At 35.0% G+C, this 26676-nt stretch overlaps 1 long non-coding RNA gene across 5 annotated transcripts in view; it reads right to left on the bottom strand.

The window, feature by feature from the left end:
* Positions 1-4006: 4006 nt before the first annotated feature.
* LOC145693159 (uncharacterized) overlaps positions 4007-26676 on the bottom strand; it is a 300592-nt gene continuing 277922 nt past the window's right edge. For all 5 annotated transcript variants that reach the window (XR_014132717.1, XR_014132719.1, XR_014132716.1 and 2 more), the window contains exon 5: positions 4007-8886. This is a non-coding gene — a long non-coding RNA (uncharacterized LOC145693159). The remainder of the gene's footprint in view (positions 8887-26676) is intronic.

Genomic DNA, 26676 nt, shown 5'->3' with positions numbered 1-26676 from the left:
TGGATTTGACATTAATATCGGTCATTTTCGATCATTTTTATATATATCTCCCCCTCCCCTACTTTGTACCGTCAAAGTGAAATGATAGAAAGCATTCCAGGCCCGAACCTCATCTATGTGGCAAATTTGATCGAGATTGATCGGGTAGTTCAACAGGTACGAAGTTACAAACATACTCACTTTCATTTATATATATAAGGAAGACTTTTTTTTAAAAAAAAAATATATGACTAAATATTAAAATATTAAAAACAAATACAACAATCACAGGTAAAATATTTGAAAAGAAGAACAATTACATACACCTAAAGTACAAATAAAATTACAAAACTAAAGAATGCTTGTTTGTGTGTATGTGTAGTAAGCTAAGGAATAAGGTTTGACCAGCTGATACACTTCACCATATGGTATGATGCTTTGTGTATGTACACACAAATAAATATACACACACATGCAAGAATAACATATATCACCTTCTCAATAGAGTTTTGCTGAAAATGTGTGTCAGCATAGCCCTCCCCTTTGAAAATTACAGTTCGTTATCTTGCACGATTCACGCAATCGATATTTACTTCTCATTGGGCAATTGAATTCCACAAAAGAAAAAAGCGACTAACGTTAAGGATTTTAAGAAAACAATACTTCTTTATATGATATTTTAATTTTTATCTTTTATTTTTTAGTGCCATTACCTTGTTTTAAAATGTTCCTTTATCGTTATTTCGACGCCATTATTTAGCCTTGTTAATTCCTATTCCGACTTCCTGAGACCTAAAGTTTCCCGCCAAACTGGATGCATACATGCTTTTTAGATTTTAGACACGAGTAAAGGTAATATATGTCAATTGAGCACGCAAATAAGTGATATTTTCAGCGTCGGAGTGCAGATAAAGATCGTCTCTAAGAACTTCCAATGACATTAAAAGTCATAGCTGAAATTCTTGGCTTTTAAATTGATCATTTTGAACAAAAGATATCGTGCAAAGGCACTTAGTAGGCTCTTTTGAAGAAATATTAAAATGTAAACAAGAGATTTTATACACTTATTTTTGATACTAACTAGAAGGCGTATTGATGAATTATGCGATTCTAACTAGAAGGCATTTATTTTTACAAAAGTTGATGTGTCTATTATAATATAATTTTTTGACTTTTCTAATTTAGTACTGTACAGAGTGATCACAAAGTCCTATCGCGTGCCCACATATTTACAGACGGCAACATTGTATTAATGTGGAATTGTGGTAGAGGACAACTTTGAAGTAGTGTGACTATTCTTTATTATTGATTCCAGAGTGTCTGTGTGTACACCATCGTTTTTATAACAGATTCGCCTCCATGAACGATGTGAAATTCTCCTTAACATTGCTAGTTTGATTGCAATAAGTGCACGTCGAACAGCATCCCTAAGTTCGTCAACTGTCTCGTAGCGTGTGGCAGCAACCTTTTGTTTTATGAAGTCCCATAATGCATTGTCGCAAGATGACAGATCAGGAGTTCGGGGTGGCCACTCCAAAGAAGCAGGCAAATTGACAGAACGATGTTCAATACATTTGTCAAGAAATACCTCATTGGGATATTCTCTAACAGCAATAGCATAACAGATTGATAGTCCATCCTGCTGGAACAATACACGACCAAGCAGTCCCATATCTTGCAGATAACCAATCATGTAACATGTTGAGATAGGCAATGTGATTTACTCATTACGATCTGTTCCTCCATGGTATAAATGGACTCATCAGTTATCATTTAGATATATTTATAAACACCTGTAACAATAAGAAACAACATTCATAACATCTATGTACTACATAGGGGTAATGGATTTAGATATACATCAACACCTGCAACAACAACAACAACAAAAAAGAACAATTCTTTAACATGTATGTAATACATAGGAGGGTAAGGGGACTTTGTAATTACTCTGTCGCATGCTTCCTCCGGGCAAGGTAGCTATAAATATAGCCTTTTTTATTGTTGTAGGTCCGGGTTCGATTCCTTGTTTAGGAATATATGGTTGCATTATTTGATGTAGATTTAGCGTTATAAAAAGTAATTTTTAATTCCAATAAATTAAACCAGACTTTCTCAACCTATTTCATATCACGCCCCCCTTTTATTACAACGTGCTGTGAGTGACACTCATGAGCGATTTTCAATTGTAATAAGTTTATTATTATTACTTTCTGCCTTTTCACTTATAGTTGTTTTTTGTATTTTTCTTGTATTTCAATATGCAGTTTGTCACCAATTTTATTCCCCTTTTTTATTTATTTTTTTAAAAAATTTTGTTTCACTGCATTTGACAATAAATGTGTAAAAGAATTAAATGAAATCTTTCAGTTTAACGTCCCACGATTAGACTAAGGGTGACGAATGATAGAGATAAGTGAATGATGATGGAAGAATTGGTGGGTTAAGAGTCTGGGAGGAAACGGGAGTACCTCAAAGAAACCTACGGACACTCCATTTGGCCGGAGATCAAACCACAGACCCCCCACACCAAGGGTAAGCGATCCACCACTGAGCTACTGTGTCCTGTAATAAATGTTGAAAAAGTATGTCTATCAAAATAAGAAATACAAAATAATTTTCCTTTATTAGATCTTACTTTAATTTATCTTTTTCACCTCCCTATGTATTCCTTAGGCAATGCCCTAGGGTTCCAGCCCCCGTGATTGAGTTATGCCGAATTCAACTCTTCGCACTCACCCTGCATTAGTATGAAGACGAAATATTTCCAGAAATAAATTTAGATGGCTTTTACAACCGTTTTTCCTAAATATTTTTGAAATATCTTTTCTAGTCCGGTCATTTTGGGAGGGCAATGGGTGGCAATTTCCCCCTAAGTTGATATATATATATAGCACGAAAAGACATAAAAGTCTCCTTATTTCGGTGAACAATCTTGCCGACCCCCTCTCCCTCAATGATGATGACCTCTATTGCCTAAAATTTAGTTACCATTATAAATTACTGTTTTTCTTTTTGAAAAAGAAAAGAGAAATGTAAACAGTCGTTATTAACTTATACTTCTGTTTTATTTATGACAATAACAAAAATCATTGAATTAATGTGAAAAATGCCTAAAATGATACACGTAAAGTACGAGACAAAAAAAAAAAAAAAAAAAAAAAGCTGACTCTATAACAGGATTTGGTTTGCACATAAAAGAGGATTGGCAAATTTTAACCACTCCCCGACTCGATCAAGAAGATATATATATATATATATAAAATAAGCAGATACGATATTAACAAATTAGAGAAAAGTTCAGAAATTATACGAACTTGAGAGCGTGTGAAACCGCCCATGATAGAATTTTTGTTACGCTTTTCATGGAACATATATTTCATTGGTTTATGTACATACTTACATAATACTTCCTATCTGTGCATTCTTAAGGTATAGATCTATTTTTCGAACTCATTTGTGAGACATGTACTTCAATCCACAAACATGCAAAAGTCCTTTCTCAACTTACTGAATTATGTAACTGTGATAATAAGTCGCTTAAAAAGATAAGAAAATTCGTAGCTCTATATTCGTTTTTGTCCACGCATTCCTCTTCAGTATTTTTCTTTCATTTACATTCCTAAAATATCGATTATTATCATCCAGTAAGTTCAACAAATAGAACGACAACTGTATAAAGTTGTCACATACTAATATTAATTTTCTAAACTTTACGGTATATGACAAAGCATACAAATATGAAATATCTAACATAGTAAGTAACCTAGGGATGCGCACGAGACGAGACAAGACATAATTTTTCTGACAAATTCGAGTTGAGACAGCTCTTCCAATAGAGAAAGATACATTTTTTTGAGTCGAGACATCACTTTTACAGCACATTTTCTAGAAGAGACAGCCTCAAATCTTGTCTTGTGTGCATCCCCTATGACAGGTCGCGTGTACACTAAGTGATATACTTTGGTTTACATGGCCTTGATAATTTTTTCAATTAATATTGAAATGGGAAGTGGTAGTAGTAGAGATCTACTACTTCCGTTTTTTTTTTTTTTTTTTTTTTTGTGTGTGTGCAACAAGAACTGGCCTCTGACAGATCAATATTCCAAGTACTATTATTGTTGTTATTTGGAAATCGTACGCTCCTTTATTTTTTTACGATTATAAAATTTTGACTTCTTAAATGTCCTAATTTGTCGCCAGAACTGCTGTGTCTGTTGCAGAACCTTTGACAACAGCCCACCAATACTCCGCACGTTCTACTCAACTCTCAGAAGCCAGCTCTTTTTGTACAGAGAATAATAGAGAGATTAGACTGAAAATAGAGTATATATCTGGGGCTCTTAGTTGAATGCATAAAACCATTTCCCGCTATTAGTGATCAATGTCGCCTATAAACTCTACTAACCCCGGAAATGGTATAAATATAACAACACCTCCGTTTTCAATGTTAATTTGGAATATATCTCGCGCCATACAAACGAACCTTCTTTACGTGGTGTACAGTGACACTGGCACTTGTTATATATAATTTTAATACTGTATTCAACAATCAAATTTAATGTAAGCTGTATTAAATTTACATATTTAATGCAAATTCACATTGAAAAAGAAAGGTACACAGTAAAAAATGGTTGTGTTAATTCAACTCAATTTTAACACAGGGCAGTGGTCCCAGCATGATTACCACTATGCAGTGTTAGTTCAACACAGACCCCGCGGTGTTGGCGTTTAACCAGAGTGAGTGTTACGTCTTTAACACACAACTGGTGTTGATCGGTGTTAAATACGGATCTGTGTTAATATTTTCGGTGTTGATTCGACACCATGTCAGGGTCGGTAGTATGAAGAAAAGTGTTGACTGTTACTTGTGGTGGTGTTACACCAACACGAAGAAAGTAACACAGTGTGTAGTGTGTTAATTATTTTGTGTTAATATTACACCAAACCATGTCAAGTATGAATATAACACAGTCCCTGTGTTACTTCAACATCATTTTATTATTATTTCAACACACAATCTGTGCCATAATTCAAGGTCCGTTTTGGTGTTAATTCAACACTCCCTGTGTTAAAATTCAAGGTCAGACCACCAGATTAACACAGTTTTTAGTGTTAGTTCGACTCCACTTCTGTGTTACTACGACACCTATTTCGGTGTTGAAATAACTCCGTGTGTGGTGTTTATGTAACCATTTTTTCTATGTTGAAAAACCATGTGGTGTGCATGCTTACGCTTACCGAAGATTCTAATTTTAAAATAAGAATAGTAAACTACAGAATACTTCATATAGAAAATCTTCATAAAAATTTTCCTCGTCCTTCCCAACATTTATTGTGAAGTATTTCTTGATGGTGCGAAACACAACCTTCACCAACATCTTGTTCAAGAACGATAAGAAACTCTTACCTATATCCTTATAATATATGTTTGCCTCTCAATCGTGATTCTACTTGTTTTCCGCCATTTTTGAAGCACAGTCCCTGGCGTTGACTGGTGAGCTCTAGTGCAGTGTAGAAGTGACACAGTAATACGATGTTGTTTCTTGCTGTTGACATATTTCTTCAGAAACATTATATAAAACAATTGAAAACACATCGCACGGTTTGCATGTTGAAATTTTGCGTATACCTGGATTTAAGTATTTCTTAATACTGTGTTTGTCTGTAGCTTCAATTCATAAGCCTTTATAGTTAGATGCCCCACATATTTGGCAATCACGCAGAAAACAACACCTAAAATTCTGCACTTGTGTTAATTTAACACACAGGCTGTGTGTCATTTCAACTACCGGCATTTGACACACAACTCCAAATGGAGAGTGAGTTGTTCTAACCACCTGTTTGTGTTATATTTTAACACAATCGTGTTAACACATAGGCATGTCGTTGAAATAACACAACGTTTTTTTACAGTGTATAGTATGGGACAAAAATAAACGACGAACAACGCACGTCACTAAAGGTGATTTTGATAGTTTATTTTTGTCCTGTACTTTACGTGCTAGAAAGTAAGGTGACAGGAGAAAGAAGGAGGCGACTCTATGGATAGGATAAAACCAGATAATTGGTTTTTATCAGGACCAGGCGTGCACCCAGAAATTATTGTAGCACAGGGTCCAAGCTTTCAGGAGGCCAAATGTTACAAGTCAGTACGTAGGTGGCGTGTTGTTTGCCACGATTTTGCCACAGTATTCGCATTTCGATCTTATAAGGTCTCATTATCATGAAGATTCACACACACACGGATAAAAAGAAAGGGTTGCCAGGCACCTCTGTTTACGATTCCCTGGATTAAGTGGTAAGTGTTAGGGACGAGAGAGGCCTCACTAAACTCGCTCCTGAAAAACAACGTTAAGCTCCAAACAAATGAACACAAAACACCATTAATATCACAATAGCTTAGCAAATTGATATAATTGCATTTTCTCATTTATATAACTGATATAATTGGAGTTCTTAGTATAACTTCCTGTTACGTAATATTTTTTTTTTTTGTTATGCTACGCGATTAAAGAGCTGGATTATATTTTCTATATATTTAAAAAAAAAAGAAATGAAATATTTCAGTGTTATGTCCCACGCTTATGTCGTGTAAGCTAAAGGATGTGATGATGATGAGAATGAATGAAAAATTGTGTATTGAAGAAAGTGGGGGAAACAGAAGAACGAGAAAACTCACGCACACGGTGTTTGTCCATTACAAAGCATTCTGGATTCTTATAGGAGCCGCCTAGGATTATGAACCAAATATGATATGAAGTTATAATCATCACTCAATTTTATGCTTCTGAGTGCATAAATTACACTCTATAGTATATTAAGTCTATAGAAAGCGTGCTGTGGGATATTAGAAACTGTTAGAAATAGCAGAAGGGCTATGGCATCAACTTCGAGGTTCGTAAATTAACATATGTACATATGTTACAGTCGACATTTTGTAACTTCTCCTATTTGTGACCGCCTGAACTATTAAGTATGTAGAGGCAAAGGTGGCTCAATGGTAAAGCATTCACCTCTGGTAGTTGAGGTCTCCGGTTAGATTCCAGCTCGCGCAAAGTGACTTTTGCGTATATCTCATTAGAAAATGAAATGAAATCTTTCAGTTTTACGTCCCATAGTTATGCTGGCTAGGCTAATGGAGACAGTGATGGTGGGAGATGAATGTAATGGTGAAATGAAAAAAGTGGAAGGAACGGGAGAACCCCGAGAAAACCTACGCATACGGTGTTTGTCCATCACAAAGTCCACTTGGAGCGAGCAGGGATTGAACCAGGGCCCCTGCGCCCCAGAGGTAAAGTTCTACCACTGAGCCACCCCGTAGCCTATATCTCAATAGAATTAGACTATACAAACTCATTAAAACATAAATTTATAAGCTATCGAGTTGAGTTTGAGTTTAACGTCCTTTTCATCAACGAGGCTATATAAGACGTGGACCTACTGATTAATGTGTAATCCGAACCACATGAGCTCCCGCCGGGAATCGAACCCGGGTCTCCCACGCCAAAGACACGTACGCTAACCGCTTAGCCACGAAGGAGCTCCTAATAAGCGATCGAGTAGTGTCTAATGTCAAACGAGCAAAAATATAAATCCACTAAAATAGCTAACGGTCAAAGTCAGAGAATATGAAATGAAACATTCAGATATAATTTAAATTTTGAGAATAAACTAAAACACTCTTAAAATACCTTTGGAGAGAAATGTCGAATAAATACTCAAAACTATGGTTACAAAAAAGAAGCAGTGACCGTATTTGGGACCGTTTATATTGTATATATTCTGCTTATAAATATAATAGATTTGATTGTTATAATATAGTCTTCTGGCAACTCTCAGTTTATGAGTCGATTTTGTATATACAAACCTTCACGATTATAATATAAGATTAATAAGAGAGAACAATGCCGTGGCAAACAACACAAAAATCGAGTCTTGGCAAACAACACGTAATCGTATTGAACGGGTATTATTCTGCACCGAAAAGACGTTAAGTAATTGTAAAATAATTCCACCTATATATATATATATATATATGTATGTATGTATATATAAAGTGATAGAATTAGAACGTTTCTATAAGAGAAAGGGAACAAATGTAGTTTTCATGGTACATTAATCATTTCTCTGTTAAACAATTATAGATTTATTGAGACAGTGTACAAATGTATGTTGAGTTAGGAAGTTTTGAAGTGCTGGACTCCCCCCCCCCTCCCCAATGGTTAAGCCATTGATCAGGACTAAGGAGTTAGTTAAAGACAGTGGTTGTATGGAATATTCTCAGTTGTGGCAAATGACCTGAAATAATGACAAAATAACTATAGTGATGACGAGGATGATTTAAATCAACGAGATAAAATTTAAAATGAAGTAGGTACTCAACATTGGTAAGATATTTTCGACGGCTGGTTGTGAAAGGAGTTAACCGGAAGAGTAAAACAATGAGCATAGTTTCACAGACCCATAAATGTACAGGAAAATTACTAATCAGCATATGAATTATCACTTCATCAATAATCACTCGTCTGTTATTCAGAATCAAGGCACGATTCATTCAATAATGTCATCACTCAGTTGTTGATGCAGCTGGACGGTCTGCTCCTTCCTCATTCTTTATGCTAGTTGAACCACTTTTGAACTGTTCAATCCACTGGTAAACACCTTGCTGTGGCAACACATTGTCCCGATATTGTGCTAAAAGTTTTATGAATTTCCGCTCCGGGTATACTTTCAGACCACAAAAAACGGATGACAGAACGCTGTTCTTCTTTGGTGTACATAAAGAGTTACACGACCATCTTTACTTTCCAAGAGCGGCCTGAGGTGATAACGCTCCAGCCTAACACAGACAAAGTCAACGGTGACCCCTAGCGTCTGGTGAGCACAGTATGCCGTAGAGCCAATCTGAAAAGAAATAGAAAAATATATCGTAACTTATTGACTTACTCTCATATATATATATATATATATATATAAATTTCAGGTTTGTGTAGTTTTCAATTTGACCACCAGAGGTGTTGGTCATCAAAGCTGTAATAATGGCATTTTTTAGTGCTTAGAAGTCATTCTGTGTGTTGAAATTTGGAAGATAACAGTGTTATGTGCAAGTGCAACGTTTGGTTTGAATTAAATAAGGTAAGAAAGCACCCTCCCGGAAGTCTATCAAGAAATGGAACGAACAATTTATCACAATGGGTTGTTTATGTCCCCCGAAAATATCTGGACGCCCTGCTGTACCTGAAGAACGTGTCGAACATTTAAGGGAGATCTTCCAAATGAGTGCAAGACCAGGTCTGTATGTAGAGCGTCCCATGAGCTAAGAATATCTCACTAGATCGTATGGAGAGTTGTAAAGAAACTCCTACACATGAAGCCATACAAGTATTAACTTTATTAGAAGCTGAAACCTTGCGATAAAGAAAAACTTTCAATTTGCACATCATTTTCGAGAGATAATTGATGGTGAAAGTATGTTTGACCATAGTAACAAAGCTATATTTCATACCAATTTGGCGAACAGACAATGCACGCAGAATAATTGAATTTGAACGAGATTCCCCAAAGCTCAACGTTTTTTCTGCCACATCACAACAAAAGCTCTACGAGATTTTTATTTATTTATTTATTTATTTATTTATTTATTGCAAAGGACTCTGTAACTGGCATGTCTTACCTGGATATGATCTCGCTTTTGTTATTTCCGCAAATGAATAAGGGCTCTGTTAATGGATGGCGTATCACTTCATTATCACTGTCAGGTTCGTTCATATCTTAATGAGGTCCTGCTACAATGTTGGATATGAAGAACAGGTCCTTTGGACAACCTCTTCTGAAATGGCTTACCAGATCCCCAGATTTAACCTCTCTCTGGATTTTTTTTTTCTTATAAAAGACAGTCTTTACGTGCTTCCCCTTCCACAGAACCTAGATGTACTGCAAATCAGAATTCAAGAAGCAACAACATTGGTCACACCAGATATGCTAACCAAAGTCTGGCAGGAGCTAGATTTCCGCAGGTATTTAGTCGCGTCACATACGGCGCCCACATTGAATCCATATAATGTCTTTAGTCCACCATAGAAATCGTAAAGATACCTGGTCGCATTGATCCTGATGATTAAGCGTTGTTGCAATGGCAGCCGAGGCCTCCAGACATGACATCATGTGACTTTTTATGGAACTTTGCTAAAGAGCGCGTCTTTGTCTCACAATCCCGTCGAGATCTGACAGAGATGCGAGAGCGGATCACAGAATCCTTTGCTGCCGGTACAAGAGACATATTGATTCGAGCATGGAAGGAAATGGACTATCGACTAGATACCTGTCGTGTCACGAATGATACCCATATTGATGTCACGAATGATACCCATATTGAATCTTTGTAAGGTAGATAAAAAAAAAACTTTGATATTACTTTGTTTTTGGTATATAGAAGATTCTAATATCCCATTAAGGGGCCCTAAATATTTTTTTGAAAAGGGTACATTCTTTTTCGGATACTGAAAAGAGTTAAACTCTCCCTCAACCGTCTCTAAATAACTTTTCTTCTAATTGCTTCTCCTAGTTTCGAATCTTACCCAACTGGACTTCTTGCATGAGATATTCATATTCTCTACTTTAATCGCTCTTCTTCTTTGTTTCTTTCTTTCATTTTTGACAGTACTTAATGTTAACCTTGAAAAACATACTCCCAGCGATGAGAAAAACAAAATATTTAAAACTGTATGAATTATGTTTTGATTATTGATTCAACTTATCTTTGGACAAAGTTTGAATATTCATGTTTCGAATTTGACTTAATTATTATTTTGAAGTTTGTTGCTCTTTCCAAAATACCGTACAAAGGAAAGATAATTATGATGCATGTGGTATTATTAGCGCTCCTTTGATTATTAGCGCTCCTTTAAAGTTGCCTTGAGTTTAGAAGGTATAGGCCCTACGGTTAGCACATCATGAACCTTTCCCGTTGATTTTCTTGACTGGAATCCGCTACTTCTGCTCTATAAATACATATTTATAGAGACTATCGAACATCGGACACTTAATGTTAACATTATCATCTTTATATTTGTTATCAAATCAATCTGTATCCAGCAAAATCAATTTCATTGAATATTCACTTAGGATGTCAATGAATCAGCTTGGAATACGGTGAATCTTATACTATTCTTAAAAATATAAGAACTGTTACTTCATTTTCTACGTATATTTCGTCAAGTGTACATTAAAACCTTTACTCAATTTTACAATTAGAGAGTTCAGAGCACAAGGAATACAAGTACAATAACAAAGTTGTGAGAAAACACGCTCCGTTTAAATACATGGAAAAGTGAATTCTGTTTTTACATTATAAGGAGTTATTTATAATGCCTGAACATGAATCCTTTAAACTCTGAAAGAAACATCGTAAAGATATTAAATATAGAATTGGAATTGAATCCCTTATGCAATGGGAGCCTCAATTGTTGCCACTATCGCAAACCTCATCAACCAATGATTCCAAGTAATAGATTTCTGAACTATCCCAGTAACTTAATTTCTTAGACCAGATAAAACATTGAAAGCAGTAGGAACATCACAGTGTAAGATCTAAAATATATTATCCGAATTATGCAGGGTGTACCAAAAGTACTTAGGTATACAGACCAGATCGATCAAGTATGACATTTTAATTTATTAAGATAATGAAATTATTTGCTTCGGTCTATTCTGAGCTCAAGGCATAAGTGAAAAGAAATTAAAAACAAATCATGAAGAAACTAAGTCAATACCTGTATGGATAACAATAAGTAAATGATATAACATGTCATAAACCGATCAGTACGCGACTGTATCCATACGTTTGGGCCACCCTGTAGAATTAACCATCTTCATTTTAACAAAAGATGAACATTTTTTGGATTTAAAGATCCAATATTTTTCAATCAAAAATTTTCTTGTACGCATTATATCTGGAGAACTACATATAGTGTAGCCAAACCCAAACTATCACTTAATCCAGGAAGATGTACTTATTTCGTAGAAAATGCGAAAACTCGATTTAGAACCCGTTAAAAAAAAAAAAAATAAAAAAAATTATGTGGCCCCTGATACAAAAACTAATTATTGATCAAGATCGCAATGTTTTCATGCATTTTTCTTGGATCGTTCCTAAAATTCTTGTTGAATATGTCTTTGTGTTTTTGTATTTGTATATTTAACGATATCAACTCTTAAACTATGACAATTTGAAATTTAATTCCTCCAAATTACTTTTTTTTAAAAAAAATTAAGTACAAATAAAATCTTCACGGTGAAATGCCGCTGTTTGTCGCTACAATTTGAATTGCAGAAATTTTTGAAACATAAACACCTTAAGAAATAAATACTCTTACGTCAATGGATAATAATCACTACATTGGAGGTAGTTATTTAGTCCTATGTGCCAAGGATATTATTTATTTCCGCAAGCAAGTATTCTTCTCACCTTCATGTTTAGATTCATTTATTCATTATTTCTCCAGACTACTCACGAAGATCCACAAGCTTTTTCCTGTTTTCGGAAATTTATATATATATATATATGAATAATAGTGTGTATGTGAGTGTTTCTGTAAGTATGTAGGCAGAAAGAGAAAGCATGAAAGGGAACGATGAAACGTGGAGGGCAGAATTCGGTGAATACCACCCCAAATAAGGAACAATGCAAGAGTTTTCCAACTCATTGCATTCGACGGCGAATCCCTTCTTTCTCTGTCTGCTTCATTCGAAAGATTAAGAAGAAGTGCGGGTCGTAGGGGAACGAATGCTTCTTTCTTGTGGATCTTGTCTGTGGTTGTTTGTCTAAGGCGCTTCTTCGATGGAGGTCTTGGCTAACTGGAGCTCTCCCACAAAATAAAGAAGATAGAAAAAAATCCCCGCCTGGGGCCGCTACTATCGAACTCAACTGTAGTTCGTTCTCACTCGCTGGAAAATAAAGACAGAAGAAAGCTAGGAAGGTCCCTGTAGGGCCTCCAGCTTTTGCTAGGCTATTTTGCTGATCAAGTTAAGTTTTTAGTATGGAGGAGGAGGGGAGAAGGGCCTCCACTTCTTTTCGACCACCTGGTGTAGAGGAGGACGTGTAGGCCAACCCTCAATGTTAACACTATAATATTTCTTCTCAAAAAGAAAAAGGGGAAAAAATAAAAGTAAAATTGGTGTCCTGGAGCACCTAAACTGAAAGAGAAAAAAAATGTGGTATCATGCTGGCCTCCTTAAATTAAGGGATTATTCCTACAGGGAGCACTACCTTTAAATCACACAAATAAGTACATATAGACTATATATAATATTGAGAAATTTAGTAAATTGATAGACAACAAACATTGAAGCGTGTGGGCCTGAGTAATGACGAATGCTACCAACTTAGCGACTTAATTATGTTTTGAGATGAATAAATTTCAATAAAATTTATATGGATGTTGAAGCAAGCAAAATAACTATTTCTGTTTCTTTAAACAGTGTCCTACGAGAAAAAGTCCCCAAAAATGAGTGATGTCTGGTGAGCTGGTGAAGTACATCAAGGTGGCCAATAATAATAATAATAAAGTAGTCCAATCCAACAATTTAAGAAATTTTGGTACAGGAAATATTTAACTGTGAAGATCCCAAGGAATAGTAGCCTTCGCATAATAGTCGCAACTTAAGTTTGAAGTAAAAATATTCGCCAAAAAATTTCTCCGCATAAAAGTCGCAGTTTACGGGATTTTTATCTTTGTGAACGAGACTTCCTTCGAAATTGTTTATCTTGCGCGAATCCGAGCAAAAGAACTTTTCATGTTTACTGATAACTAATATCGTGACCTATTTGTCAACAGAGATCAGGGAACCTACTTTCACCCTTCATTTTAAGTTGACACAATGCTGTATGTATTAAAATTCAAAACGGTTTTGATCATAGCGATAATTGAATGGCAGCTTTCCTCGCGTAATAGTCGCAGTTGGATTTTCACATTAAAAAATTGGTACAAAAAGTGCGACTATTAGGCGATCAAACTCGGTAGTCCTGCCTTTAAAAAAATGCTAGTCACTGGTTCTGTGTAGACTCGGTCAGTTTTTATGAGCTGCTGCACTGAGAAAAATCCGTTCTCCGGACAGCGGTATATTATACAAATATACGGAATCCTCTTGCTTACTACAGAAATCAATACGGAGCATACGTTATCCATATGCTACATACGCACTGCACTTAGATGTTACATCATGCCTTTGCAGGATGTCTGACATTTAACAGTTTTCCGTATATCACATACATATACTTATGTTACATTCCTCAGCTATATGTTATGTATGTCCATTTGTATGTGAGATCATGACCGCCTATATTGTTTCATATGAAAAGTACGTATAGATGGAATACTTATACGGAAAGTATTATAAAACGTGTGTTTTCAGTTATACGTCCGCTGTACGTTAAGTCCAAAAACTAGAGGAATTACGCATGTAACCTATCTTTTTAAATACGCCACCTACATTTTTTTTTCTCAGTGTGAGCAATGCTCTTCATCATCTTCAAAGTATTCGAAGACAATGTATCAATGTACTGGTAACTTTTGACATATCTTTGAAGATTATTGTCGTAAACAAACATTCTGCATTCTGATACATTAAATAATGGCTGCTTATTGTTTCTTATATCTTCGAATACCCTTATCACTTTTGGAAAAACTTCTATCTCTAATTGCTATACCCAATAGCCAGCTGATGTCCAAATAATGTAACACCAATTAAAACATCAAACTAAGCGAATTACATCAACCCAGTATCCCTGTCTAACATTGTAGGATCCACGGAGAGGGCCAGTGGGGGTGACCTCTCCCAAAGGCTACCTCTTTCAGATCTGTATGTAAATTATTGCACTGCTTTAATTACGATTTAATATGAAACACAGTATTTGAAGCCTACATTAATCGTCTAGTGGTGACCCGCTCCTCTAAACAACTCTTCTGGGTCTGCTATAGCTATCAAATGTTAAATTCCCTGACGCGAGTTGCCTGAGACCTAAGATACGCAAAAGATAAAACATAAAATGCCAGTAAGTCTAAGAACAGTACAAGACCAGGATATGTACTATTCTTACAGTCATAGTAGAGAACGACATGCATGTCTTAAGGTCAAACGACTTCATATTGTGTTGTTTTCGGTCTCATCATATAGTTTCATGAATTCAGCACTGTAGAAATCTAGAAATCTAAGATGGCTGATTTTGGTATACTACTGTTTTCTGCTTATTCATCCAATATTATTACTGATTGGTTGGCTTTATTATTATTATTATTATTTGATACGTAAGTTATAATTAGTGTAACGTCGACCTACTTCTCGCACACATACAAAAAATATACTAAAACAATATTCGACAATGAAATTACCTATAAAACACTATGTTTAAATCACTCTCCTTCTGCATAATCTAGTGGGGCACGGTGGCTCAGTGGTAGAACGTGTACCTCTGATCCCCAACCAAGAAAGTTTGGGGTGGATTTTTATCGGGTAGGTTTTCTCAGGGTACTACCGTTTCCTCCCTCTTTCTCATTCCACCAATTCTTTCATCATTATTCACTTGCCTTAATCATCGTATCCCTTAGCCTAAAGAGCATAACCGTGGGACGTTAAACTCAAAGATTTCATTTCATTTCATTTTCTACATAATCTAATTACTAGAACAAGTGAGGTTCAGAGTTTGATTTTCGATGCTACTAATGCATTACAGTGGTTCACATTCCGCTTTTAAGCTGAAAATATCGTTTTACATAGCCCCGCTCCTGACAAATGATATAATACAAATACAAATGATTCAATCAAAATAATTCTGTAATTATTAAATTCATATTAAAGTTAGAATTTAAAAATATATATTATTGATTATATTTTACAAGACTAGCTGTTGTTCTTAGACGACCAAACTTAATGGTAAATAGTAGATACCGAGAAGTGAAGTTTTGTATATGGGATTCAGCATCCTCAGAATATGTTTCTGTTTGACCCCCATCCCTCTGTTAAAACTGAAAGAAAAATATCTACCACGTTCGGTTTGGAAGTACAGAACCCTCATACTTTTGAAGTATACTGTAGTTTCACAATGCGAAGTGAAATCGTATTCATTGTTTAATACTAATCGTATCAATAGAATTATGTGTGATTGTAATTTGTCAACAGTATTGTGACAGCGTATTTGTCAAATATGCATTGTAATTTTACTGGAAAAATCTACAAATATTTCGGTTTCCATGTTAAAAATGTGTATTTCCGTTTAGGTTTCGTATGAAACATTAATTTATCTCTCTGTGCGTGAGTATGTGTGTGTGTGTGTGGTAAAAAAAATTACAGAAAAACAGATGTCAATAAAGAAAAAAGGGCCAAGCCCTTAATTCAGTATAAAATATTACAAGAGATAATGGGAGGTAACCCGAGAGTGAATTCAAAAGCGACCACACATTATCATCTGGTGATGTTACAAGTTATGTTTTAATTGTCTTTTGCCCTCTTTTTTCATAAAATAGAGAGTTAAAACCCATCTTTTCTATTGATCATACGTGACGTGCTCTGTTATCACCGACAGTGATCAAAACCGCCCCCTGACAGCTGCATCCAAAACATTTTTCTGCTTATAAAACCCACTTAATAATAGCACTTGTAAGGTATCTATCTACACGCATTAAAACATACCAAAAAAAAAAAAAAAAAAAAAAAACTAAATAAACCAGCATTATTGTAGAGGGGGAAAAGGGTATTTTGCTTTTCAATTTCAAAAGAAATAATTTATTTTTCTCCCCCCATTTTCTTCTCTTCAAACGGATATTTTTCCTTCTAAATTGAGCACAATATACGGGCTTTCTCATAATATACAATACATATGATACTGGCGAAATAACGAAATTGAAAAAAAAAAAAATCAAAGCTTTGTATCTCTTACATTGTCATTAGCATTAGTATTATTAAATACCCGATACTTTTGTGTTGGTGGTTCATTCCCAGACTTTTTGAAGTTTCAAACAGATTGCGAAGAATAAATAAATATTTTAATTAGCCTTAAAATGAATAGGTTTGTAGCCTTGTCTCGGTTCTGGTTTCATGTTATTATTATCCGTGACCAAAAAATACGGTCGGTATTTTTCAACGTTTATTTTTTTTTCAATTTGTGATATCTTTTTGAATTCCTTTGACAACCAGTTTTAATTGAAGATAGTTGCTTTTTAATACATATCTCTGTGATTTCAAGTACTCATTTATTCAAATGCAATTTTCCTTAGTTATCTTGATCTGTCCTTTTGGCTCAAGTCAATTATGTATAAAAATGGATGTAGTTATGTGTATATATGTATATGTGTTCCTGCATAACTCTGGAACATCTGGAGTAAATACAACCGAACTCGGAACACACATAATATACTATCTATATATATACATATATAAAAAAAAAACTCTGTGCAGATAAGACACCCCTTGAACCTCTAGGGGTAGAGTGAGAAGGGATGATATGAAAAATAATGTAGAAAACGACTGATATTAGTATGAAATCCATAGTTTTCGGGGTAGCTAAGCTGAATAGTGGCACCTCCTATGCTGACAAATCTTAACTATATATAAAACCATATGAAGTAACATAAATTGAAGGGGTACTTCCGGTTGATGTAAAAAGTTGAAATTCGGTATGATTGTAGCTTTCCAGGACTAATCAACAGGAAATTTGTCAAAAGTGAATATTTTTAACCTAAGGGGTTCTAAAGGGGGGATGAAGGATTTTCTCATGTTATTTAAATGGGTCTTTTTTTTTTACTTATAATCTCATGTTTTAGGTACTTGAATTGGAATAAGAACTTGAAATTCGGCATAGTTGTACGTTTTCATTAGCATTCCATAAGTAAATCAGTAAACAAAAATTTCCAACCTTAGAGTGAATTTATGGGGAACTGAAAAATCTTCCCCATGTTATTTATATGAGACGTCTTCTACACCCCAAAATGTTTAGTCACTTCTGGCAGGATTATAATGATGAAATTTGTCATAATTCTAGCCTTCTGAGACTAACCCGCATGAAAATTGCCAAAAGTGAATATTTTAAATTTTTTAGGGGGTCTAATGGGGATGAAGAAATTCCCATGCTCTTTAAATGGACGTTTTCTTTGAAACAAAATCTTATCATTTAGATAGTTGAAATAGGAAAAGAAACCTGAAATTCGGTAGAATTATGAGTTTAAGAAGTGCGAAGCCGTAGGCCGAGCAAAGGAGGAGGTGTGGGGGCTAAGTCCCCAGCTGGGCAAATTCAGGAAACATGAAGAGCAAATGCACGAAATTCACTGTTGATGGAAAGGATGATACATAAGAGATACGAGGCCGTAGGCCGAGCAAACGAGGGGGTCTGGGGGCGGAACCCCCAGCTAACCAAAGGCTAGTTATATTGTATAAGTACAAATGATTCAATCAAATTAATCATTTATAATTATTAAATTAATATTAAAGTTATAATTTTTAAAAAATAATATTATTAACTATATTTTACAAAAGTAGCTGTTGTTCTTAGATGACCAAACTTAATGATAAGTAATAGGTACTTAGAAGTGAATTTTGTACATGGAATCAGCGTCCCAAGATTAAGTTTCCTTTTGACCTCAAAACTCTATTGAAACTGGAAGGAAAATATCTACTACTTTCAGTAAAAATATGTACCAGAAAGTTTAGTCCCCACTAGGATAGGAATGGAAAAATAAATTACCAAAATGTCCGAGATTAGTGTCAAATTTGTAGTTTTCGTGGTCGGAAAACCGACTTAACTGTACAGTTCACATGGTTTTTGGAACACAGTACTCACATCAAGCATATTACTTTGATTGAAAGTATTCATTTTTTGTCGATTTTTTCAAAACTACGCGCATGAAATTTAACCTCAAACATGTTACTTTGAATGAAGGTATTCATCTTTATCGATTTTTTTCGAAACTACGCGCATGAAAATTTAACCTCAAGCATGTAATTTTGAAGATGTTCATATTTGTCGATTTTCTTGAGAAATACGAGTGAAAATTAACCCTCAAGCACAAGGGCGTCCAAGTTGTGGTTTCCAAGGGGGGGGGGGGCAAGTATATGCGACGTTTCAAAGATAGTTTCAAATTTTGCTGTAACTAATGTAAAAATTATATTGGGTTTACAATATTCCCAAGTAGAATTTCCTCTTAGGAAGGGGGGCGAGCGCCCCACCTTACCCCCTGATGGGCGCCCTTGCTCAAGCATGTTTCCTTTGTTTCAGTTCCATGAGATGTATCGATTGGTGTATGGCTTGTCTTTGGACATTTTTTTTCGATAAACTATAATATTGTAGTATCTATTATTAAATGGTTTAAGTACAGTTAGGTATATGTAAAGAAATTAAATATATTCAGACCTAATATAAACCTCATTCAGACCTAATATAAACCTAATCTAAACCCCATTCAATGTTGAAAACCCTGTGAATATGCATGTGAAGGGGTAGGGATAGGGCTCCAACATTAAAATTAAAGCACTGGGACAATGTATGAAAATTTACAGTACGGTATATTTATAAGATTAGGATTATTAATTAGATTTCTGGACTTTCGGCTTCTCTGCCCATGTTAGCCCATCACGTATATGAGAGATTATGTCCCTCGGCGAGCACACTATCCGAGGAAAAAGAAGGAAGAAAGGATTGGGGAAGGAAGGAAGCAGTCTGTAATCTGTATGTTAGGTACCGGTAATATCCAGGCATTTTCCTGGTGTGAATGAGGAAAACATCACTCAAAGTAACTGGTCTGCAAAATTTTTTACACTTTTTCGACCATGTGTCCCAACCAGGAATCGAACCCGTGACTGCTCGCACCAAGTTTATGTACAGTTTCGCATTTGCTTCTTACTGAAATATCACGATTAATAAAACAGTATTCAAAAATCATCAAATGTGATTGGCAGAGTCGATTATTCTATATTAGTTAAATATTGATGACTAATAAAAGCGGGATTTAATAATAATAATATAAAAAATAGTGTTGCAAGAATGATGTTAACTTATGTTTTGAAGGGAAGTGAGACATTATTGGATTTCCATACATTACCTTTGGGATAGGTTACATATGATATAAGTTCGGGATATCTGGAGCTTCTATCATATTCTAGTTTGGGGTAAATATGTGGTGTGGATTGTCATCTAAGATGCTCATAGTACCTTTCCGAGTTGAAGCTACTGTAACTGGTGAAGACTATCTGACAATGCTTAATGGTTCCATTTCTCCGGACATTCGTGAATTAAAGGAAATATGAAATTTCATTACCAAGATGGCGCTCCCCTCAGCATTATAACAGAAATGTAAGACCACACTTTGCCGACAATGTACCAGGCCACTGGATACAACCCAGATGGACGATCGAGCTTCTGCGCTTTCCAGATCTTATTCCGCCTAGATTTTCCCCTATGGTTAACAGTAAAGGATAAACTATACCCCAACTAACCAGATACATTAGGCACCCTTTGAAACGATACTAAAGCAGCGTGCGCAGGAATTTCACCGCAAATTTTGTTGACAGTTAAAGATGCAAAGCTAGTTTGCACTCACATGTCAGAAATGTAAAAATGCTGGAGCCCATCAAGTTGAACATTAATTGTAAACGTGTAAAATATAACCTTAATTTCAAGTAAATTAACATCGTCTCGTATAAACTTTTAAACATTTCCTTCTTCTCCTAAGGTGTATACATTTTTCGGAACGCTCTGTATTATATGTAATTATTATTATTATTATTATTATTATTATTATTATTATTATTATTATTATTATTATTATTATTATTATTATTATTATTATTATTATTATTATTATTATTGCTACACTTTAAAACAACAACATTTAATATCTATGAGATATCTTATACAGAATATTCTATTAACCTATTTCAGATCTATATTCTATTTATAAGACAGAGTCAATATTGTGAGTTTACTCCACTGATTTTGACCACAAGAAGTAATGTTTTTAGTGTGGCAATTCAAATATTTGTTACTGTTCTACAAACATCACATTGAATTTAAGGAGATTAAATTATCATTTTCATATTTATGAATTTTACTATACTGTTTAAAAAAATCATATCTGCGCACCGAGAAAATATTTTCCAAGAAACGAGGTTTAACGATTTTTGTTTATAAGAAAAATAACAGTATAGGCTTGAGCACTACTTTATACAAACCCCCTCTACTTTCATTTCGAACTCTCGTTTCGAACAATGTTCTCGGTACACAGATTAGTAACGGTTTCTCAAGGTTTTGAAGCGTGGCAGATATTCTGAAGTCAAGTAATACAGGGTGACTTAAAAGTAGGTATACAGTACCGTACTGATCAGCTCATTGCATTTGTATCATTTCTTATTGTTATCCAGCAGGTAGACTTAGTTTCTTTTTTATTTCTTCTTAATGTGTATTTTCTTACATCTTAAGCTCGGAAGAACCGAAGCAAATAAACCTATAAGCTATAATGTTATACTTGATCAATGAGGGGTGTATACCTACGTTTGAGCCACCCTGTATTAAATTTATAACGAAAATATTATTAGTTATTTATTTCAAAATCTAAAACATTGATTTTGTTTTCAATAAATAACGTCTACTTTCTAAATTTCTATAGCGGAATTTGTGATCTCTATATAGGAAAACCAAAAGTCAAACGATTTAGCTATGAAAGAGGTCCTGATTAATTAGAATTTATTGTCTCTTTTAGTACTTACTCCTAAAAGTGGAATTCGAGTCACTACTGGAGTTTGTATCCAAGATAACTCTTCTACTCCACAGAGAATTGACTCCGGAACCATACACACAGAAAGCACATACTTTAACAACTTAGGCATGAAGAGCACAAATGCATATTTCAAGATTTTGAGGAAAAATTACAAATTATAGACCTTATGCAGAGTCGTTTTGACGTATGATTAGCGTTATACTAACGGCCTCACTACTGCAGGAAACATATGTTAGTCCAACTCTTTAGTATGGTACTAATCACGCAACAGAACGACTCTGCATAAGGCCCTATGATTTGTGTGTGTGTGTGTGTGTGTGTGAAATTTGAATCAGATAATAGCAGAAATTAGAGTTCAGTTGCAAGGAGGTACTGCAAATAACTAGTTCTAGCCCAGTAGTTATTATTTACCTACACGATGAGTGGTCAACTCAACGACAAACAACGTCGGGAATATTTTCTTACAATCCGTTAGGGTCGTTATTCAAGTAGGTTTCTCACTTGTTCTTTTCGGTGGAGATCGATCGCCTACCAAGTTTGAGCCCCCAAAAGCAAGGCTGCCAGTTGATTTCATGACCCTCCAGGAGAAAAAAGAAACTTGCACACTGTCATCCAGTGGTGTACGCAAGCAGAGGGTTTCGGCTTCGGGGTTTAAATCTTCCCTTTCAGCTAGATATTATGATAAAAGAAATAATATATAATATATATAATAATCTTTCTTCCTCCTAAAAGGAAATGAAATTGTGTGTTTGAACTCCCCCTTGCTGAAATTCTGTGTGTGCCACTGGTGTCGTCACTCATCAAAATTAACTGAAGTAATAAAAACAAATATGCTACTTCAATCTCAAACTTACACCACGGCATATGTATAACACATTGACAAAGCCAAGTATAGCCACTGGTTGCCAGCACTGTTGCCAACTTCATTTTTATTTATGAAAATAACCAAATAACAATTCAAAAATAACTAAATTTCTGTATTATTATCGATGTATTATCGATAATTTTTCACAGGCTTCAGATTCAGGTTCAGGTTCAGGTTCAAGGTATTTGACAGGGTTGCCAATTCGCTGTAGATAGCTGTGCTAAAGGAAACCACACATTGGATCAGTACAGCGAAAGTAACTATGTTAGCTGCTAGGCCAAAACTCCTAAACTAATGGCTAATAAGAGCATATAAGAACACAGTTATATTAAGTTATCTTTCCCATCTGCAGACTAGTGCTGTGAAATCAATACAATAACGTTGGACATACGACAATAAAGAATCATTTGAATGTTTTGGCGAAGTGAAGAAAACAGATGGCAAAATCAAAGAGAGGGATTTTCTTTCAACCTACGCTGTTTTTGAAGTGTAACGAAGTTGAAGAAATGTTATAAGTAACAGAAGAAAATAAAATGGTCACATTGGGGTGTATAAGTTCAGAGACAGAAAGACCTAGCTTCTTAAAGGATCACACTGAAATTACTGTACCATTAAAAGTAAGAAAGAACATCCTCATAATCCTCAATTAAGTTGATACCACCATATTGCGGCTTCTTTTCTTTCTTTTCATGAAAGAATTATCTTCTTCTTTAAAACCTGCTACCTGTTATTACCGGTTCGTCTTTATGGACAATTGGTGTGTAGGTGGGTGCCACATTAGCTCTTTTAGGTGATGGCGAACTCACAAGAGAGAAGGCTAGGAAACGAATCGTGAAAAAGTACGGGAAAATAGCTTAAATAATTGTATACGAGGTTTGACGTAGCAGTTTAACGATCGAAAGGCTTTCTACCCTTTTCATTTTTTTTCTTTCTTTTGGTTTCTCTCTTTATAACACTCTTTGTCTTCTTTGATTGTTACATCTTTCTTCTACGTCTAAATCATCTGCAAAGGAGTAAGATTTTTTTTTTTTCATGGTCATTCTAGTTTAAAAGGCCTTGGACGAGAAATATCCCCTTGTAGACAAACTATATAACTCTGTATCATTCCTTTAAATTAAACCATGAAAGTATACGGTAGCAATAAGAAACGATTTTAAGGCAATTTTTATCAGTGCGTGAAAGAAGCAGCTGGCTTAACTAATTATTAGGAAGACCGAAGAGATTTCGTTCTGCAATCTCACCCCCACCCCCTTTCCTAAAAAAAAAAAGTCTTAGATATTGAATTTACAGGTTAAGACATGTATATGTAGCTCGGTTTTGATTTACCGCTCCCTGTTGTGCTCCCCAGTTATTTCTTTTAAAACTGTTATTGTGCTTATATTACACCCATTCATGTTGTAAATATTTGAACACTGAGAAGCTACAGTATGTTTCAGATCATATTAAGTGTACTTGTAGTTTAGTCATATCTTTTAAGTGATAGAAACATGTTCATATAAGTGCTGAAAACGAACGTGTCATTCAGTGGTATCTTTTAAATGATAGAAGCGTACTTGTAGTTTAATCATATCTTTTAAGTGATAGAAACATGTTCATATAAGTGCTGAAAACGAACGTGTCATTCAGTGGTATCTTTTAAATGATAGAAGCGTACTTGTAGTTTAATCATATCTTTTAAGTGATAGAAACATGTTCATATAAGTGCTGAAAACGAACGTGTCATTCAGTGGTATCTTTTAAATGATAGAAGCGTACTTGTAGTTTAATCATATATTTTAAGTGATAGAAACATGTTCATATAAGTGCTGAAAACGAACGTGTCGTTCAGTGGTATCTTTTAAATGATAGAAGCGTACTTGTAGTTTAGTCATATCTTTTAAGTGATAGGAACATGTTCATATAAGTGCTGAAAACGAACGTATTATTCAGTGGTATCTTTTAAATGATAGAAGAGTACTTATAGTTCAGTCATATTTTTTAAGTGATAGAAACATGTTCGTATAAGTGCTGAAAACGTACGTGCCATTCAGTGGTGTCTTTTAAATGATAGAAGCGTATTTGTTTACACGGAGAGAAAAATCAAGAAAAAATTCTAGATTCCGGTTACAGGCGTTTTTCCTGGAGCTGCTCCTGCCACGGCAGGAGAACTGCTATTTGGGTTATTGTACAGATTTTCTGTACCGCGTTGAAGCCAGGTCAGCTAGATCAGTGATCGCCAAACCGTCGATCGCGAGCTAGTAGCAGCTCTAGTAGCTCGCGGAACATTGTTCGCAGATCGCGTTAACCTTGACCTTGTTAAGGCGGTCGGTTGGCTAACCTTGATCAGCGTTGCCAATTTGGGGTAAAAGTCGCTAAATCTAGGAGATTCAACTTCCAAAACAGCGATTAAAAATATTTGTTATATTATTATTATTATTATTATTATTATTATTATTATTATTATTATTATTATTATTATTATTATTATTATTATTTAATTTCAGTTTCTTTTTTGTTATGTACAGTGTAATTAAAATTGATTTAATATTTACTAGTAAATTAAGTTTATAGGCATAAACAAATGTAAGATTAAAAAAAAAAGTTGATAGTTCTTTTGATTGGTAGCTCACAGAAGGATTTAGAAACGGTACGGTAGTTCAGAAGCTTCATAAGTTTGACGACCATTGGCCTAGATGAAGCATATGCACTCTTTATTTTTGCCCTGTGGGAGTCCCGGGTTCGATTCCCGGCGGGAGCTCATGTGGTTCGGATTCCACGTTAATCAGTAGGTTTACGTCTCATATAGCCTCGCTGCTGAACGGGACGTTAAACTCAAAATCAACTCAACTCAACTCAATTTATTTTTCCCGTATGCTTCGAACAGATTTTCTAGATGTTGCTACGAACTCAATTCTTTTCCTAGTATGTTTATTTCCAGCCAGAAAGAAAGTTTAGATCATACACCGGAATGGAACTGTGTAGTGTTCATACATAACTAGATAACGTTTATCAAAGCACAAAACCATGATTTTCTGTATCCTGCACTTTCCGACGGAAGACAGACATAATTTATGTCTATTTGTTGTGGTACAGATTAATCATGGCTAAGCAACAAACTTGCCTACGTAGCCTGGTACAGAAAATCTTGTATATGATACAGAATCCTGCTAAATTTCGCCTCTCAGGATCCTCTGGACTAAAAATAAGCTTTTTTTCTCTCTCTCTCTCTCTCTCAGTGTAGTTGTATCTTTTAAGTGATAGAATTGTAATTGTCATGTAGTTGTATCTTTTAAGGATAGAACTGTATTTGTTGTTTGTTGTATTTTTTGAGTGACAGAAGCTTATTTGTAGTTTACGTAGTTGCCTTTTAAGAGAGAAAAGCGTACTTGTCATTTAACTGTATCTTTTAAGTAATAGAAACGTAATTGTAATTGTATCTCTTAAATAATAAGAAGAGTATTGTAGTTGTATCTTTTAAGTGATAGAAGGTTATTTGTCGTTTAGTTACACCATCAATTGGTATAAAAAAAAAAAAAACAGTGTTCTCTGTGTAACAACTAATAGTGATTTGTGGAAAGAAGCGGATCAGTTAAGGAAACGCAAACAGCCTTTCCAGATAATTAACTACCCAGAAACAAAACCACCAGCTTCAGATTCTGATAGCGTAAAGGCTTCAAACAGCTTATTACCAATCTTAAGAAACCGAGGTATCTAACAGTTCGTACGCCTGAAGTCATCCGTAACATTAAGCAGGGGATAGAAGAGAAAATCATCTTATCACGAACGACGTGGCAACGAATGCTCTGCAACTGAGGTCATACAGAATTACATTTGTATGTTCACAACTGACAGAGTCGGACAAAGCTAAAAACGTGGCTTATTGTACATGCTTTTAAGTATGGTTAGGACTTTTGGGCCTGTTGCTATACCTTATGACGGATGAAGCATGGTTCTATCTTTTCAGTTAAGAGGATGCAGAGAAAACAAGATGCTGAACAGCATCTTTCTGATGTGAATTGCAGAAACACAAGTATGTTTTTATTACTTCGTGTGACATGAAGCAACTTCAAAGCGCATAAGTAACCTATC

This window comes from Thermobia domestica, chromosome 8, assembly GCF_964235325.1.
Source record: "Thermobia domestica chromosome 8, izTheDome1.hap1.1, whole genome shotgun sequence".
NCBI lineage: Eukaryota > Metazoa > Arthropoda > Insecta > Zygentoma > Lepismatidae > Thermobia > Thermobia domestica.
Note: the sequence above shows the minus strand (reverse complement) of the source record. Positions and strands in the feature narration are given on the sequence as shown.